This window comes from Pteronotus mesoamericanus, unplaced genomic scaffold (genome assembly GCF_021234165.1).
Source record: "Pteronotus mesoamericanus isolate MK-2021 breed Mesoamerican mustached bat unplaced genomic scaffold, CSHL_Meso_final contig_58, whole genome shotgun sequence".
In the NCBI taxonomy this organism is placed as follows: domain Eukaryota; kingdom Metazoa; phylum Chordata; class Mammalia; order Chiroptera; family Mormoopidae; genus Pteronotus; species Pteronotus mesoamericanus.
The window spans coordinates 4,903,971-4,923,352 of record NW_026555205.1 but is presented as its reverse complement, the minus strand read 5'-3'; the positions used below and the strand labels follow the sequence as shown (position 1 = coordinate 4,923,352).

The window sequence follows — 19,382 nt, the reverse complement described above, 5'->3', positions numbered from 1 at the left end:
CCTACCTTTTGCGACAACAGGGATGGAACTGGAGAATATTAAGCTAAGTGAAATAAGCCAGTTGATGAAAAACAAATACCATCAACTACAAGTGGACTCTATTCAACAAAATAAGCTAACGAACAAAATAAACCACAGGCATGAAAACATGGAGTAGACTGAAAATGACCAGAGGGGATGGGGAAAGAGGACAATGGTGGAAAGAAGGGGAGGGGACTAGACAAAGAACGTGTTTGAATGACCCATGGACATGGACAACAGAGTGGGAATTGACTGGGAGCAGGGGGTGGGATAGGTGGAGGGAGGTAAAAGGGGAAAAATTGAGAGAACTGTAATAGAATAAACATCATTTATAAATTTAAAAATAAAAAATAATATATGAAATACATAAAACATGAAATAAAAATTCAAGTAGTACAGAATGCTACAAAAAGTAAAATGCTCATTCCCTGCCCCTTGCTTCCAGACAACTCTCTTAAGACCTTTAGACTTTTCTGTGTTTAGTTACTTTTGATCTTAATTCCATTATTCTAGTTCTTGATTTAAACTTTAATATGTATCTACTGAGGCTGCTCACTAAGAAAGATGATGAATTTGTCTCCCTCATCTTCTATCTTGGTGGAGCCAAGATTCTAACATTAATCAGACCTCTCCTTCTCTGGCTCTTAAAATTTTTGTTATAGCCTTTAGTTCTAGCTTTTATATAACTGAACTTTAAAATTCAAATGATATATTTAAGCCTTGATTTCTTAATCCAGCCACTTGGTTTTTATTTTCCTATTTTTAATGTAGTCAAATTAAACATTTTCCTTCTTATGATTTACACCTTTTCTCTTGTTAAAGGCATACTTCCCAGGTTTCTGGTCAAGATAGAAGCATACAAAAATATGGCTCACATCCTCACACAACCACATCAAAATTACAAATAAACTATAGAACAATCATCATTCAGACTTGCCATAAATAGAGCTGAATGGAAGTCCTACAACTACGGAACTAAAGAAGAAATTACAACGTGACTGGTAGGAGGCGGGAGGTCCAGAATGGACTGGTACCATACCTCTGTATGGTGGATAAAAATCAGGATGGATATCTCAGGAACAAGGGTCCCAGCCCCATACCAGTGCCCTCAGCCCAAGCTAATAGGGCCATGAAGAGATGTCGCCATACCTTCCAGTTGTAAAAATCAGTGGGGATTGCTGCTGTGGAAGATAGAAACTGCTGGAGTCCTTGGCAAATCCTCTTAAAGGACATGCACATGGACTTACACAGACTCCCTCTGAGCTCTAGCACCTGGGCAGCAGTGTGAAAGACATCACAGACATATGGGGAGGAACTGAATTATTGGGCACCAGGGCAAGAGCTGGGGAGCAGCATTCTCCCTGACAGAAGTACTGTCAGATTCCACTGTTCCTTTTCTGAGCCCTCCCTCCAACAGAGCCACAGAGCCAGCAGACAGATGCTATATCTGAGACTCCATCAACCTGGTTCACACTGATTGCCCCACCTACCTTAAGGCCCACCCGACCTGTTTCCAGTGGTTTTTCCATATGAATGACTTGTCTTGGCCCATGCTTCAGGTTTCCTAAATTATCTCAAACAAGCATCATCTACCTTCAGTGAGCCCCATACCTCTTGTTAAGTTACCCCAGGCCTGGCACTAGAAGCAGCCAGCCTTGATTCACATCTTAGCCTCACCTAGGTAGCTCCAAACCAATCACAAGTAGCAGCCATCTGAAGATCCCTTTATAGCTTATGCTGTGTGACCCCAGACAAAAACAGACAGTGGCTGACTGTGGATGTGCTAATAGCTATCAAGGTTCAACTACTACAAGAGAGTATACACAGCCCACACAATGAGTACATCTTGAGTACCCAGCTTGGGTAATAAGAAAAGCTGTTCCACTGCACCCGACATGACATCTATTATATTAGGCCACACTACCAAGACAGGGAGTCATAGCAGCTGTACATGATGCATAGAAACAAACTCAGGAAGGCTGCCAAAATGAGTAAACAAAGAAATACTGCCAAAATAAATGAATAGAACAAAACTCCAGAAAAAGAACTAAACAAAATGGAGACAAGCAATCTACCGGATGACGAATTTAAAACACTGGTTATAAGGATGCTCAAGGAACTTAGTGGGACTTCAATGACATAAAAAAGATGCAGTAAAAAATGAAGGATACACTAATTGAAATAAAGAACAATTTATAGGGATCAACAGTAGAGTCAGTGAAACTGAGAAAAAAAATCAGTGATTTGGAATATAAGGAAGAACAAGCACCCAATCAAAACAGCAAGAAGAAAAAAGACTAAAAAAAAATGAGGAAAGTATAAGGAGCCTCTGGGACAACTACAAGTGTAACAATATTCGCAGCATGAAGGTTCTGCAAAGAGAAAAGAAAGAGAAAAAATTTGGAATACTATTTGAAAATATGACAGAAAATTTCCCTAACTTGGTGAAGGAAACAGACATTTATATCCAGGGAGCTCAGAGAGTCTAAAACAAAAGAAACCAAAGAGGTCCACTCCAAGGGACATCATAAATAAAATGCCAAGGTTGGGGGAATGAAGATGGTGGAGGAGTGAGTGGAAGTCACACTGACCTCCTCCCAGGACCAACCTGGAATTACAACTAAATTATGGAGAAATCGCCTGGAACAAACAACTGAATAATAGCAAGAGAGGAGCCTTATAACCTCAGATAGACAGAAAAATCAGCCTTAGCCCAACTGATCTGGTAAGGAGTGTGGTAGAGACTCAAGAAGGCAGGCAGGATGCCCATGGGTGGCAGCACCAAGATATTGAAACAGCCAGTTGTATCCCCCTGAGAAGAGCGGGGTCTAACCATAAGTGGGATCTCCAGGCTACAGCACCAGAGCCCAAAGAGTACACAGATAACAGCCAGCTTCAAAAAGCTGCAGGGTTGCTCTCTGCCAGAGACAGGTGGCTGGAGACGCAAAGAGTCATTTAAAGGGCAAACACACAAATTTTTATTTGCAGCCACTTACCCTGGTCTCGGGCAATGGAGCGGGCAAAGTGAGCTAAAGACACTGGAGGAGATACTGGGGAAGGAGGTTCTGGGGAGAGAACTGAGATATTAGCCAGTGGGATCCCAGTGCTAACTCATCCCCCAGACAGCAGCAGCCATCTCATTCAGGAGGAGACCACTCCACTGTTAGCAGTGGCGTGAGAGGACCCAATAACCCCACCCCACGAGGACTCCACCCCACCCTGAGCTGTCTAAGGTGGCCTGCTGAGTTCAGAGTGACTAGATTACGAACTGAAGGACACAGCCACAAACAGTAGATTTCTGGAAGTCTCGAACAAACTGCCTAAAGTCAGACAGTATCAACATCTGACATTATCAGAGACAAATCCAGAAAGAAAGAAAAAAAAAAAAAACAGTGGTCTCCTACCATAGAAGGCTAAAATAGTACATCTCCACCAAACCAGCACTACAAAATATCCTAAAGGGACTGCTTTAAGATGAAGAAAAAGAATCTATGAATACCCAGTTCCTTTCACAGACAGCAATACCTGATATTACCAATATTTTTAATCCTTATTAAGCTGATTGTGACAATGATGTGTTATTTTAATTGTTCCTTTATTATTTGTTGAAACTAAACCTGTTTTGTATATTTCTTGCCTAGTCCTATTATTTTTAATTGCCAATGATACCTCGGACAGGGGTTTGATCTCCAAACTCTATAAAGAACTCACAAAACTCCAGGAGGACAAAATATCCAATTAAAAAATGGGCAAAGGACCTGAACAGATACTTTTCCAAGGAGGAAATACACAGGGCCCAGAGACATATGACGGGATGCTCAGCATCACCAGCCATCAGAGAAATGCAGATCAAAATCACCATGAGATACCACTTCACACCAGTCAGAAGGGCCATCATAAACAAATTAACAAACAACAGATGCTGATGAGGTTGTGGAGAAAAGGGAACCCTATACACTGTTGGTGGAAATGCAGACTGGTGCAGCCACTGTGGAAAACTGTGGAATTTCCTTAAAAAGCTAAAAATTGATCTCCCTTTGGACACAGCAATTCAACAGCTGGGATTATAGCCTAAGAATCCCAATACTCTAATTCAAAGAACCTATGCACCCCAATGTTCATGGCAGCACAATTGACAATAGTCAAGTGCTGGAAGCAACCCAAGTGCCCATAAGTAAATTAGTGGATCAAAAAAAAAAATGGAATACTACGCAGCAGAAAGAAAGAAAGAGCTACTATCCTTCATGACAGCATGGATGGAACTGCAGAGCATTATGCTAAGTGAAATAAGCCAGGGGGAGAAAGACAAATACCATATGATCTCACCTACAAGTGGAACCTAACCAACAAAACAAAGAAGCAAGAAAGGCATAAGCAGCAATATTGAAAGAAAAAAGAAAGAAACAGAATCAAGAGAGAAGTTGGGGGCAAGGGAAGGGAAGGTTCAAGTCAAGGAACATGTATAAAGAACCCATGGACAAAGCGAAAGTGGGAAAAGATTGAGGGAGGGAGGTGGGGGAGGGGATCAGGGGAAAGTGGTGGCAGGAAGGTAGAGACAAATGTATTTGAACAATAAAAAATTTAAATAAAAAATAAAAATAAATAAAAATAAATGAACAAAAAAAAAGAAAAAAGCTTTAAATGACGTTTTGGTATTCTTTATCCATTTTTTGATTAAATATTTGTAGAATGTTTTCCCTAAAAAAAAAAAAAACACAAAAAACTATTAACCCTTTTTTAGATTAGTTGCAAATTCTTTCCTATTCTATTTCTTGTACTTTTACTTTCTTTATATGTATATTACTATATAGTCTTAAAGGTTTAATATAGTCATATTGTCAATATTTTACTTTATAGCTTCTGGGTTTAATTATGTTACTTCAGGGTAAGAAAAATATTATTTTGTATTTTGTCCTAAAACTCCCTAGATTTTACATATTGATTTTTAACTCATCTGAATATTTTTTATATAATGTGTGAAATAGAGGCCTATATCTGTTTTATTTCAAGTAATAGTGGTCCATGTACCTTATTTGTTGAATAAGCCTTATTTTCCCCATTGATTTGAAATATCAATTTAATCATGTGTTACATTGTTAGATAGATATATACCTTTGTTTCCAGAATATTCATTTTATTTCATTGATCTACTTGAGTATTTCTGTGCTGGGGTCATGTTGTTTCAATGGCTGAGACTTTATAATAGATTTAAATTTTTAATATTTTATAATGGATCTTGACATTGAAAAATAAAAATAAATAAATTCAATCTGCTTTTAAGAAAAAAAGAAAGAAGGAACTCCTACCTTTTACAACAACATGAATGTAACTAGAGATTATGCTAAGTGAAATAAGCCAGTCAAAGACAAATACCATATAATCTCACCTATAAGTGGAACCTATTCAATAAAATAAATTAATGAACAAATTAAACTATAGGCAAGGAATCGTAGACCAGACTGAAAGTGACCAGAGAGGATGGGGAAGGAGGACAATGGTGGAAAGGAGAAGAGACTAAACAAATAACATCTATGAATGACTCATAGGCATGAACAACAGAGTGGGAATGGACTGTGAGAGTGGAGGGTAGGGTCGGATGGGTGGATGAGGGTAAACGGGGAAAAACTGAGACAACTGTAATAGAATAAATATGATTTAAAAATAAAATTTAAAAAATTTAAAGAAATAAAAAATAAAATTCCATGGGTTAAAGACAAAGAGAGATTTTTAAAAGCAGCAAGAAGAAAGAAGGTAGTTACCTACAAGGGAGCCCCCATAAGTCTCTCAGCTGATTTCTCAAAAAAAAAAAAATTTGCAGGATAGAAGAAATTTCCAAGAACTATTCAAAGGGATGAAAAGCAAGGACCTACAACCTAGTTTACTCTATCAAGAAAAACTATAATTTATAATCATAGGATAGATAAAAAGCTTCCTGGACAAAAAAATGCTAAAGGAATATACCACCATCAAACCAGCATTATATGAAATGTTAAAGGGTCCTCTTTAGGAAGAAGAAAAGATAAGGAGGAGGAGGAAAAGTAGAAAGAGGAAAATATGAATAATAAAATGGCAACAAATACATACATATCAGTAATTGAATAAAAAAACAAAATAAACAAACAAGCAAAACAGAAACAGAATCATAGATAAAAAGAACATTTTGGTGGTTTCCAGAAGGGAAGGTGGCAGGGGTGGAGTGGGTAAGTGAAAAAGGTGAAGGGATTAAGAATTTAAAATTGGTAGTTGCAGAATAGTGATGGGGATGTAAAGTACAGCATAGGAAATAGAATAGCCAAGGAACACATATACATGACCCAAGGGCATGGGCAATGGTGTGAGGATTGTCTGAAGGAGAAGGGGATGGGCTTGGTGGAGTAGGGTAAAGAGGGCAAAATTGAGACAACTGTAATAGCACAATCAATAAAATTTTATTTAAGTGGGAAACAAATAAAATCTCTAAGCCTGGGGAAAAAAGAAGACATATTTCCCTGCCACAAGGTCACAAAAATACTCTCTTGTATTTTATTCTGAAGTTTTGTCTTTTACAATTAAGTGTCTAAACCATCTGGAATTGATTATTGTATATAATGTGAAGTAGAACTCTAATTTAATTTTTTCTGTATGGATAATTATTTCTTTCAGTATCATTTATTAAGCAGTGCAAGCTTGACGCACTGTATTGTAATGCTACATCTCATATATCAAATGTTATATAACACTTTCAATATGTTTTGGCCTGTGTCTGGGATGTCTATTCTGTCCAATCGGCCCATTTGTTTGAGTTAAATTGCATGCCTTGGCATCACTATGTTCTCCACACCTTGGTTTCCTCAACTTTAAACTGGGGATAACAATATTTTGCCTTAACTACCTCAGAAAATTGTTGGGAAATCAACTGGAACAATGTATGTAAAGACAATTTGACAAATGGAAAGTGTTACTTGAATTACAAAATCAAAACATGCTGGCATCAAAATGACTTTAGTTATCATTTAAACATTTTATATATATATGGAAACTGGATTTTGGAGCAGACAAATGACGTTCCCATACAAAGATATCATCATAATACTCCTGGAGTATGCTTCCTGAGAGCTCAGCATAAAACAAAGAACATTATTTCTGATCCTACTAAAAAAAATCAAGTCAAGAAATTAATCTTCTAGGACTGTCTGTTGAACACTGTTCATGTTTTTTCCCCAAAATGTGATGTAATAGGTGAAGTCTGACATGCTAATTCTGTAGGAGCTTGTGCCTTATGGTAAATTTCAAGGTTTATTGGTGCAAATGCAATTTTGCAGAGGCCATTTCTGATTTAGCAGCAGAAATTGATGTACATCACAGCCACTTAACAAATCGCATTGGTCCAGTTGATGCCTGTCACACAGCCATTATGTGTTAAAATATAAGGCTCAGTTAGGTGATTTATATTTCTGCTTTATGTAAAACAAGAACATTTATTTATATAAACTAGACCATCTGCAAATTGGCAGATGTACCTAAACTAGAAGACAAAGTTTGACTTAAACATTCAATTCTAATAAAGATACTTTAAAACTTTCATTTTCATTGAGTTAGAAAAAAATATGTCTCAGTCAAAGGCTAAACCAGGGAGACAGTCTACAAATGGGGAATAACTCTTAGCATACAATAAGGTGGGGCTACAAAAGCATTATTTTCATTTTTATTGTGAAATATATTATTCACACAAAAGAGATTAAACGAAAGCAGAGACAAATGTATTTGAAAAAATAAATAAATAAATAACATGCCTACAGTTTAAAGATTAATAATAAAAAATAAAACAACCACTCCTATACCTCCTACTCATGTTAAAATATAGTACATTACCAGTATTTTATAGGCTTTTAGTGTACCTCTACAGCACATCCCAAGCCCCAGGAGTCAGCACAATCCTGGATATTATGTTAATTATTTCCTTGCTTTTGTTTATAATTTTGTTGCCTATGTATGATTTTCTTAAAAATAGATTGTTAGGGAATCAAAGATAGGGACAGAGTAGGTATAAATTACACTCACCTCCTCCAAGGTACAAACTGAAATTACAAATAAAATATAGAACAATCAGCCTGAATAACCAACTGAAGACTAACTGAACAGAAGTCCTATAACCAAAGATGTACCAAAGAAGCCACATCAAGACTGGTAGGAAGGGCAGAGGCACAAAAATGGCTGGCCCCACTCCCATGGGCAGTGGCTAAGAATCCAGAAAGATATGTCAGCTGCAAAGGTTCCCCCTGAGGAGTGTGGGGTTCAACCACATGCAGGGCACCCCAGAGCACCAGAGCCAGCAAGAGGATCTCATATAACATCTGCTTGTAAAAATCAGCAGAGAGTCTGTCAGAAGGGAGTAAAAAGAGTCTGCTAGAAAACCAGGTGCCCTCTAAAAGGCCAATGCACAAAATCTTATTTGTGGCCACTCACCCTGGGCTCTGGCATGGGGAGGGTGGCTTAGAGCAGACTAAAGTCATGAAATGAGACATTAGGTTGTATGGCTCTGGAGAGAGAGCTAAAGGGAAAACTGCCAGGGTCTCTGAGCAGAGCCCCTCTCCCACATTACCCACAGATGTCATCTTTCTTGTGTGGAACATTCTCCTCCTTAGGGCATCAGCCCAGGGGAATGAAATAACCCAACCCTCCCAACTCCCTATAGCACTGCTCCGCCAAGCACAAACCCTGTGGAGGAGTCAACTGCTTGGGTTCCTGGTGTAAAAGTCCAGGCAGACTCAGGGGGGTCAACTAGGGTGGAACCCATTCCCCATATGTTTCCAGGAGCCTGACAGGCACTGCCCCCACCCACAAGAGATCCACTTGCCCCACATCCTGACTCCCTGTGGACCTGTTCTGCTAAGCTTGACCTCTAGAGGATATCCAGCTGAATCCAAGATGTTTGCCTCTACAGCGGAAGCCATTTTCCCCTCACATGCCCAACTATCGACACCATTTATGTGCAGAGCCCTCTCTTCACATGGCAAAACCTTGGACTTTCTGGGCCTGATAAACTCTGCTGGCCTCACCCCTACAACTCCCTGAGACCCCACCCCACTGTAAAGGTCTGCAGACACTTGATGCAAGCTGGTTAGAGTTGGTATTCCCTGAGACTTATGCTGTGTGGCCCCAGACCTAGAACTGACACCAAGTTTGAATCTGTATCAGTCTGGTGAACACAACACATCCCCAGCTGTTGACTCACCAATAATCTATCTCATGCAACTTGAGTACTACCAGGGCCTTTTTCAGTGACTGAGCCTATAAGGCAGCTGGCAAAAGGAGGAAGGCAGAGGTGGATCTTAGGGTGCCTTGCGACTTTTGCTGACCTGTTTCCTGGCTAATCAATGTTGGAAGCTGGACTGGGTGCGCAACTTGGTCCTTCCCACATACATCCAGGCCCAGTAAAGACAGCCACAAACTGTGGATCACTTTGGAGCTCCAAACATGTAGCTTAGGGCTAGTTATAGACAGTGTCTGATGCTTACCTGTCATGGAAACCTTCCCAGGAGGCCCCAGAATGAAGACATCCAGGATCAGGCCTCAGACAACATCAAAACAGTACCAAATTTGCTCCAGTGGCACACCCAAGAGGATATTTTGGGAGGCAAGAGAATCTGCTGGGGCAAACTCCACTTCATGTGTTCAGCACCCACACAGCAGCTCATACACTGTGGGTGGGGTAAATCCTGAAGTCAGCAGCCTGAGTATCGGCCCCCCACATGAATGGACCAATAGCAACCAAGACTCAACTAAAACAGGAGGGCTCCCTTATCCCACACAAGAGACATTTCTGGAGCCCTTGATTGGGTGATAGGTAGACTGTGCTACTGAGGCCCATAGGAGACATAGCACATAAGGCCACCATACCAAGAATGGGAGACATAGCAGATCTATGTAATACACAGAAACAAATACAAATAGGCAGCCAAAATGGGGAGGCAAGGAAATATGTCCCAAATGAAAAAAAAACAAAAACAAACAAACAAACAAAAACAGGAGAAATCTCCAGGAAAAAACCTAAATGAAATGGAGGCAAGAGATCTACTAGATATTTATAAGGATGCTTAAGGAACTCATGGAAAAATGGATGAATTCAGTGAGAACCTAAACAAAGAAATAGTAAGCATAAAAAAGGACATAGAACTCATTAAAAAGTACCAGTCAGAAATAAAGATACAATATCTGAAATGAAGAATACACTACTAGGGATCAACAGTTGGGTAAACGAAGCAAAGAAACAAATCAACAATTTGGGTGACAAGGTAGCAGAAAATACCCAATCAAAGCAGTGAAAAGAAACACTACAAACATCAACTGTTACAACATTCACATCATATGGGGTACCAGAGGGGGGGGGGAGAGAGAGAGAGAGAGAGAGAGAGAGAGAGAGACTAAGAACTTATATGAAGAAATAATGGAAACTTCCTTAACCTAGTGAAGAAAAAAGACATAGAAATAGAGAAAGCACAGACACACCAAAACAAGATGAGCTCAAAGAGGCCCACTTCAAGACACATTATAAATAAAATGCCAAAGTTTAAATACAAAAAAAGAATATAAAAAACAGCAAGAGAAACACAATGAACTACAAATTAGCTACCTTAAGACTGTCAGGTGATTTCTCAACAGAAACATTACAGACCAGGAAGGCTGGACACAAGATATTCAAAGTGATGAAAAGCTACAACCTACAACCAAGACAACTCTACTGAACAAAGATATCATTTAATAATAAGAAGAATTAAAGAACTTCCTAGAAAAGAGAAAGCTAAAAGAGTCCACTACAATGAAACCAGTACTAAAAGAAATGTTAAAGGAACTTCTTTAAGAAAAAGAAAAAGGGAGAATCATAGTTATTTAAAAAATGGCAATAAATATGTACCTGTCAATAATCACTTTAAATGTAAATGGCTTAAATGCTCCAATCAAAAGACATAAGATAGCTGAATGAACAAAAAAAGAAATTTTATATATATATATGTATATGTGTATATATATACATTCATATGTGTATATATACATATATATAGTTTTATAAATGTATATATACATGTGTATGTATATATATGATTATATATGCTTATATATGTATATATATATATGATTATATATATGCTGTCCACAATATACCCAATTCAGAAAAAAAGACACACACACAAAATAAAAGGATGGAAAAAGGTAATTCGAGAAAATGGAAAAGAAAAAAAAATCTGGTGTACCACTACTTCTGTCTGAGAAAATAAGACTTTAAAACAGATGAGATATTAAGATACAAAGGAAAACACTACATAATGACAAAGGGAACAATCCAACAAGGGAATATACCTTTGTAAATATTTATTTACCCAAAATAGGAGCGCTTAATCACATAAAAAAAAATCTTGATGGACATAAATGGAGAGATCAACAGTTATACAGTAATAGTAGTGGATTTTAACACCTCATTGACATCAATGGATAGAACATCAGAAAGAAAATCAACAAGATAAAAGTGGCTTTAGGGGACTTCAAGATGGTGGAGGAGTGAGTGGAAGTCATACTGACCTCCACCCAGGACCAATTTCCACAATTACGAATAAATTGTGGAGAGGTCACATGGAAGATAATTGAACAATGGTGTGAGAGGAGTGTTAAAACCTCAGAAAGACAGAGGAATTGGCTTTGGCACAACCTAACTGGTAAGGAGTGCAGTAGAGGCTCGAGAAGGTAGAATACGAACCCACAGGTGGCAGCACCAGAGGGATATTGAAACAGCCAGCTGGATCCCCCTGAGAAGAGCAAGGTCTAAACCATAAGTGGGGATCTCCAGCCTACAGCACCAGAGCCCAAAAAGCACACTGATATCAGCCAGCTGTGAAAAGCGGCAGGGTTGTTCTGTGACAGAGACAAGTGGCTGGAGATTCAGGGAGCCACTTAAATGACCAATGCAAAAATTTATAGTGGCAGCCACTTACCCAGGGATCCACCAGAGGCAGGGACAGAGTGGGCTGGAGCAACCTGAGGAGAGACTAGAGATGGAGGCTTTTGGGAAAGAACTGAGAGAATGAACAGTGAGGTCCCAGTGCTGACTCACCCTATAACCCGTAGCTGCCCTTTTGCTCAGGCAGACCACTCCACTGAGCAGCAGCAGTGTAAAACAACACGATAGTGATGCTCCCAGTAACCTCAGCCCCGGCACAGAATTGCACAGGCCCAGGGGCTGATTACAGAGTGGCAGTCACAGATAGTAGATCCCTGGCTAAAGGGGACACAGAGTGGTCTAGAGAGGCTTGAGGAGAGTCTGTTAATGGAGGCTTTGGGAAGAGAACTGAAGGAGTAGGCAGGGGGATCCCTGTGCTGACTCCTCCCCTATTAAGCAGCAGCCATCTTGCTAAGGCAGGCTACTCCCCTGGATGGCAGCATCATGAGAGGACTCAATAACCCTGCCCACAGGAGGGACTCTGCCCCACCCTGAATGCTGGGGGGAAAGTCAACTGGAGAAGACTAACAGAGACAATAGATTCCTGGAAGTTTCTTAAAGACCAGTTGAGGTCAGACGGGAGCAGCAGCTGATTCATCAGAGGCAGATCCAGAAAGAAAGAAAAAGTGGTCTCCTAACATAAAACTTGACACCACAAAGTCACAAAGTCAAGACAGATGAATTTAAGAAGTAGAATACAAAAAAGGAAGAGCCTTAAAATTAATGGGAAGGAAAAAAACACACACGCCAATCACAGTAAAGGGAGGAATCCCAATAAAGAGAACTAAATGAAACAGAGGCAAAGTAAACTATCAGATATTGACTACTAAACAACGGTTCTAAAGAAGCTCACTGAGCTCAGTAAGCTCTAAGAGAATTATGAAAAACTACAGGGAAACTATGAGGAACTTATTGCAAATAATATCAGCATGCAAAAAGACATGGAAACTATCAGTAAGAGGCAAGAGGAAATGAAGAATACAATTTCTGAACTGAAAATCTCAGTAAAAGGAATCAAAAACAGGCTCGATGAATCAGAGGATCGAATCAGTGAGCTGCAGAACAAGGTAGAAAAAACTCCCAGAAAGAGCAAGAAAATGAAAATAAGACTCAAAAAGAATGAAGAGGCATTGAGGGAAATGCAGGACAACCTGGAAAGTAATAATATCTATATAATAAAGTTACCAGAAGGAGAAGAAGAGGAGTAAGGGAAGGAGAACATGTTTGAAAAAGTAATGATGGAAAACTTCCCTAACTGGAGGAGAGAACAAGTCATGCAAGTCCAGGAAGCAAAAAGGGTCCTATTCAAGAGAAACCCAATGAGGCTCACTCCAAGACACATCATGATTTAAATGGCAAATGTCAAAGGCAAACAGAATCCTAATGGAAGCAAGGGAGAAACAGGTAGTAATGAGAGCCTGGATACAGCTAGCAACTGACTTCTCAACAGAAACCCTGCAAGCCAGAAGGGAATGGCAAGAAATATTCCAAATCATGAAAAGCAAAGACCTGCAACCAAACTAGTCTACCCAACAAGGCTCTCAATGGAGTGGAACGCACTGTGAGGAGTTTCCCAGACAAAAGAAGGCTAAAAGAATACACCTCCACTAAACCAGCACTACAAGATATGCTAAAGGGGCTGCTTTAAGAAGATGAAGAAAAAGAGTAAGAAAGAGATATGACAGGTACAATGAGGGGGGAGAATAAGTACCTATCAATAAGAACTTTAAATGTAAATGGATAAATGCCCCAATCAAAAGACATAGGTTAAATGAATGGATTTAAAAAACATGACCTGCACATATACTGCCTACAAGAGACCCACCTCGGAACAACAAACCTACACAGACTGGAAATAAACGGATGGAAAAAAATATTCCAAGTAAACAGAAAGAAAACAAAAGCAGGTGTACCAATACTTATACCAGAAAAAAAAAAAGATTTAAAAACAAAGGCCATATAAAGAAACCAAGAAGGGCACTTCATAATTGTCAAAAGAAGAATCAATTAAGAGGACATAAATATTGTAAACCTGTATGCACCCAAAATAGGAGCACCCAAATACACAAGGAAAATCTTGGAGGATGTCAAGAAAGATACACACAGTAACATACTGATAGTAGGGGATTTCAATACCCCAAGTCAACAATGGATAGGTCTTCCAAAAAAATATTAACACGGATATTGTGGAACTAAATAATGCATGAAATCAAATAGATTTAATGGTCATCTATAGAACCTTTCATCCCAAAGAGGCAAAATACACATTCTTTTCAAATGCTCATGGAACATTTTCAAACATACACCACATGCCGGTACAAAAAACAAGACTCAACGAATTCAGCAACACTGAAATCATAACAAGAATTTTCGCAAACCACAAGAGCTTGGAACTAAAAACCAACCTCAAGGGAAAAAGTCAAAAACATTCAAAATCATGGAGAGTGAATAGTACACTATTAAACAATGAATGGATCAATAACGAGATCAAAGAAGAAATCAAAAAATTTCTGGAAACAAATGAAAATGAACACACAAGAGTCCAAAACCTATGGGATACTGCAAAGGCAGTCATGAGAGGGAAGTACATAGCAATTCAGGCCTACATAAAAATGATAGAAACATTTCAAATAAAAGACCTGACCCTCCAGCTCCAAGGACTGGAGAAACAACAAACAAAGCCCAGAGCAAGTAAAAAGAAGGAAATAATCAAAATCAGAACATAACTGAATGAAATAGAGACTAAAAGAACAATTCAAATGATCAACTAATCCAGGAGTTGGTTCTTTGAAAAAATAAACAAAATGGACAAGCCTCTAAGCAGACTCATCAAGAAAAAAATGGAGAGGACCAAAATAAATAACATCGGAAATGAAAGAGGAAAAATAAATAACAACTGATACCACAGAAATACAAAAGATTGTAAGAAATTATTATGAGCAATTATATGCCTAGAAACTTGAAAACCTCGATGAAATGGACAAATTTTTAGAAAAATATAGCCTTCAAACACTGAATGAAGAAGCAGCACAAAGCCTGAACAGTCGATAACATCTGGTGAAATTGAAGCAGTAATCAAAAAACTCCCATCACACAAAAGCCCTGGGCTGGATGGTTTCACGGGAGAATTATACAAAACATTTAAGGAAAAGCTATCCCCTGTCCTTCTTAGACTATTCCAAACAATCCTAGAAGAGGGAAGACTCCCAAACTCCTTTTATGAGGCCAGCATCATCCTAATCCCAAAACCAGATAAAGACACAACCAAGAAAAAAAACTACAGGACAATATTGTTGATGAACATAGACGCTAAAATCCTCCACAAAATATTGGCAAATGGCATCCAGCTATACATTAAAAAGATTATCCACCATGATCAAGTGGGATTCATCCCAGGGATGCAAGGATGGTTCAATATCCGCAAATCAATTAACATGACACAGCATGTAAACAAAAGGAAAGACCAAAACCACATGATTATACCAACAGATGTGGAAAAAGCATTTAATGAGGTATAATATCCATTTATGATAGAAACACTCAGCAAAGTGGGAGTAAAAGGGGAATACGTCCACATAATCAAGGCCATGTATGAAAAACCTACAGCCAACCTCATACTCGATGGGCAAAAACTAAAGCTTTCCCACTAAGATCAGGGACACAACAAGGTTATCCATGTTTCCACTTCTATTATATACAGAATTGGAAGTCCTAGAGACAGTGATCAGACAAGAAAGAGAAATAAAAGACATGCAAATTGGAAAGGAGGAAGTAAAACTGTCATTGTTTGCAGTTGACAAGATACTATACATAGAAAACCCTATATACTCCTCCAAAAGATTACTTGACCTAATAAGTGAATTTGGCAAAAACAGTGGGATACAAAGTCAATATTCAGATCTAAGGAATTTTTGTACACCAACAAGGAAATATCAGAATCACAAATCAGGAAAAAAAATCCAATTTGCTTTAGCAACAAGAAAAATAAAGTACCCAGGAATAAATTTAACCAAGGAGATAAATAACCTGTGCTCAGAAAACTACACAACACTGAAGAAATAAATTAAGGAGGACACAAATAAATGGAAACATATACTGTGTTCATGGATTGGAAGAATGAACATCATCACAAAGTCCATACTACCCAAAGTAATTTATAGATTCAACAAAATCTCTATGAAAATACCAGTGATGTATTTCACAGATATAGAACAAATATTTTAAAATTTATATGGAACTATAAAGGACCCCAAGTAGCTGCAGAAATTTTGAGAAAGAAGAACAAAGTAGGAGGGATCACAATACCTAACATCAAACTGTATTAGAAAGCCACTGTAATCAAAACAGTCTGGTACTGACATAAAAACAGACACATAGATCAATGGAATAGTATAGAGAGCCCAGAAATAAACCCATGTCTCTGTGGTCAATTAATATTCAATAAAGGGGACAGAAGCATAAAATGGAGTAAAAATAGCCTCTTGAACAAATGGTGTTGGGAGAGCTGGACAGCTACATATAAGAAATTGAAATTCGACCACCAACTTACACCATACACAAAAGTAAACTCAAGATGTATGAAAGACTTAAATATAATTTACAACACCATAAAGGCCTCAGAGGAGAACCTAGTCAGGTAACTTTCAGATGTTCCACGCAGCAATATTTTCACTGATATGTCCTCTAGAGCAAGGGACATAAAGGAAAGAATAAACAAATGGGACTTCATCAAAATAAGAAGCTTCTACACAGCTAAGAAAAACATCAGCAAAATGAAAAGGGAACTAACTGTATAGGAAAATATGTTTGTCCATGACACCTCAGACAATGGTTTAATCTCCAAAATATATAAAGAACTCATACAACTCCACTCCAGGAAGATATACAATCCAATTGAAAAGTGGGCATAGGACCTGAACAGACACTTCTCCAAAGAGGACATGCAGAGGGCTCAGCGACATATGAAAGGATGTTCAGCATCACTAGCTATCAGAGAAATGCAAATTAAAACCACAATGAGATACCACTTCACACCAGTCAGAATGGCCATCATAAACAAATCAACAAACAACAAGTGCTGGCGAGGCTGTGGAGAAAAGGGAAGCCTATTACACTGTTGGTGGGAGTGCAGACTGGTGCAGCCACTGTGGAAAACAGTATGGAATTTTCTCAAAAGGCTAAAAATGGAACTGCCTTTTGACCCAGCAATTCCACTGCCCTAATTATACCATAAGAATCTCAAAACACCAATTCAGAAGAACCTATGTACCCCAATGTACATGGCAGCACAATCTACAATAACCAAGTGCTGGAAGCAACCTAAGTGCCCATCAATAAATGAATGGATCATAACACTGTGGTACTTTTACACAATGGAATACTATGCAGCAGAAAGAAATAAGGAGCTACTATCCTTTGTGACAGCATGGTGGAACTCAAGAGCATCATGCTATGAAATAAACCAGGGGGAGAAGAACAAATACATGAGCTCACCTATAAGTGGAACCTAATCAGCAAAACAAACAAGCAAGAAAAATGTAACCAGCAACATTGATAGAAAAAAACAAACTGGCAGTAAAGAGAGGGGAGGAAGGAGGGGGTCAAGGGGAAAAGAAGTGGAAGGGTCAAATCAAGGAACATCTATACAGGACCCATGTACAAAGCCAAAGTTGGGAAGGATTGAGGAAGAGTGGGTAGGGGAAAGTTATGGCAGGAAAATGGAGACAAATATATTTGAAGAATAAAAATTTAAAAATTTATAAAAGTATAATTAAACTTTTGTGTAGCTTTAAAAGCTGGCCTGAAAGCAGACTTTAATAAAGAAAAGAGGGGAAAAATAATGGTAATGATACTGGGCCTAAAAATTATTAACCCCAAAGGAGAGGGTTTATGTGAAACCAGAAAAAGAAAAGCCCTGAATATGAGCTTGGCCCACATCAAGACTCTTGGATAAAAATAATATTTAATTATTAAATGCTAACTCTGTGGTAGGCACTGTTCTATGCCTGTCTCAATCGGCTCTGCCCTACCACTGCAGTATCCCCACCTGGCTGAAATTGACATCTGACGACATGAAGGAGCAGATCTACAAAGTGGCCAAGAAGGGCCTGACTCCCTCATAAATCAGTGTGATCCTGAGAGACTCACATGGCATTGAACAAGCACGTTTTGTGACAGGCAATAAAATCTTGAGAATTCTTAGGTCCAAAGAACTTGCTCCTGACCTTCCTGAGAATCTCTACCGTTTAGTTAAGAAAGCTGTTGCTGTTAGAAAGCATCTTGAGAGGAACAGAAAGGATAAGGATGCTAAATTCCATCTAATTCTGATCAAGAGCTGTATTCACCCGTTGGCTTGATACTATAAGACCAAATGAGTCCTCCCTCCCAGTTGGGAATACCAGTCATCCACAGCCTCTGCCCTGGTTGCATAAAATGTCTACTCAAGCAATAAAACCATTGTTTAACTAGAAAAAAAAAGATTTTAGTTACATTCTATTTCTTAGTCTGGATAGTGGATAGATTGGTGTTCCTTTTATTAGTAGTACTCAACAATATGCATGTTTTGTATACTTTCTTATGTATACAAGATTAAATACATATAAATTACAGTATAGATTTCATATCCAAAAATTTAAAATTGATGTTATCATGAAAAAAATCATCACGCACAATAAGATAAGCTCATTTACATTAAAGTGTTAAAAGCTGAATGGAGCCATAAGATCTCACCTAAGGGGTAGATGCAATTTAGCTCAGGGTCTCTAGAGATGTAAAATCCTACCACCAAGGCATGAATGCATGAGTGAAGAACATTGTAGATTTGTGACAATAAAAAGAAGAGGGGAATACTTTAGGGTGAATTGGGTGCAAGGGGTATTCCTGGTTTTCCCATATTGCATCACAACACATGGTGAGCAGCTGACATCTTCTCCCAATGGATTCAGGGAGGCAATGACTACATTACAAAATTTATCTCCAGGGCCAGTACTAGAAAACCACTCTGAAGTCTGATGTACTGAGTCCAGCCATGTCTATAAAGGACTTCCAGGGTGACCCATAAAGTCTAATAACTTGGCTAAATTTTTCATTGAATTGAAACCAAATATTTGAAGTGATAGTCCTATAACAACATGTTTTCTTAACATGTACATTCTTTGTGGAACATTGCTATGAATTCCTATTAATTAAATTTAATATAAACAACACTAATCATCCCACCACCTTCACTTTACCGCACCAAAGAAGATTAAATGGGGGAAAAAAAGGTTTTAATTTGCTCAGACAGCATGGTTTTGTTGAAATGATTTTAAATCCTGTTTCCTTTCTTTATTTATCATGAGTTACTCATCTTCATTTTTTTCATTGTTGTTCAATTATAGTTGTTTTAATT

General features: G+C 38.4%; 1 pseudogene; it reads left to right on the top strand.

Annotated features, from left to right (window-relative positions):
* The window catches only part of LOC129076214 (40S ribosomal protein S13-like), an 81,790-nt pseudogene extending 63,321 nt beyond the window's left edge, over positions 1-18,469 (top strand).
* The last annotated feature ends 913 nt before the right edge of the window (positions 18,470-19,382 follow it).